Source organism: Nomascus leucogenys, chromosome 2, assembly GCF_006542625.1.
Source record: "Nomascus leucogenys isolate Asia chromosome 2, Asia_NLE_v1, whole genome shotgun sequence".
In the NCBI taxonomy this organism is placed as follows: Eukaryota; Metazoa; Chordata; class Mammalia; order Primates; family Hylobatidae; genus Nomascus; species Nomascus leucogenys.
The window spans coordinates 83,115,974-83,116,749 of NC_044382.1; the positions used below are offsets into that span (position 1 = coordinate 83,115,974).

At 47.6% G+C, this 776-nt stretch overlaps 1 non-coding gene across 1 annotated transcript; it reads left to right on the forward strand.

Moving 5' to 3' along the window:
- The first annotated feature begins 396 nt into the window (after nt 1–396).
- On the forward strand, nt 397–478 carry TRNAL-UAG. Its single transcript has one exon. It is a non-coding gene; the product is annotated as a tRNA-Leu (tRNA).
- Nucleotides 479–776: the final 298 nt, after the last annotated feature.

A 776-nucleotide genomic window follows, 5' to 3' on the forward strand; every position in this document is an offset into this window, starting at 1 on the left:
GCGCCTTGAACTGGACATGAGCGTCCGCACCTTGGGGACCCAACGTACAAACTGGGGCTCCACGCAAGATCCCGGCCCACCGGGAAGCGGCAGCGCGGAAGCGCCCCTACGTGGCTGTAGGCAGGATCACGCCCAAGGAAAATTCAAAATCAAATCCAAACATACATGTGAGGATTTAATATTAAAAATATTAATGTTTGATATTTACTCACTCTTCATTTTAATAGTGCGTTCCCAGTGTGTTTACTGCTGCTGATCGCGAGAGCACTGTGATTCTAAGGCTCCCTGAGCAACGCAGGAGACACCGGTTCCATATTGAGCATGCGCAAACTTTGAGGGCGGGGGCGCCTGCGTCATCACACTAATATATTTGCATAGAAGTCCTTACAAACGGGAGGTAGCGTGGCCGAGTGGTCTAAGGCGCTGGATTTAGGCTCCAGTCATTTCGATGGCGTGGGTTCGAATCCCACCGCTGCCACAGCCCAGAGGGTCTCACTTTTTTCCATCTGTTTATGTAGTCCTTTCCCAACTTCTCTTTCTTTTTTCTCCTTCTTGATGTCTTTCTTTTTTAAAGCTTTAGATTACTTATAATGGATTTTTTTAATGGAAGGGGGAAGGGAAGAGAAAATGCAGAAACTGCAGTGCAGGCTCTTTCCCTGTCTAGCTCAACACACAAACCTCTCTTTCACCTACCCATTCAGCTCCCTCAAAACAAAACAAAAAAACAAAACACGTCTCCCCATTTCCAGGGGGAACCGTCTGAGCTAGCTTGAAAA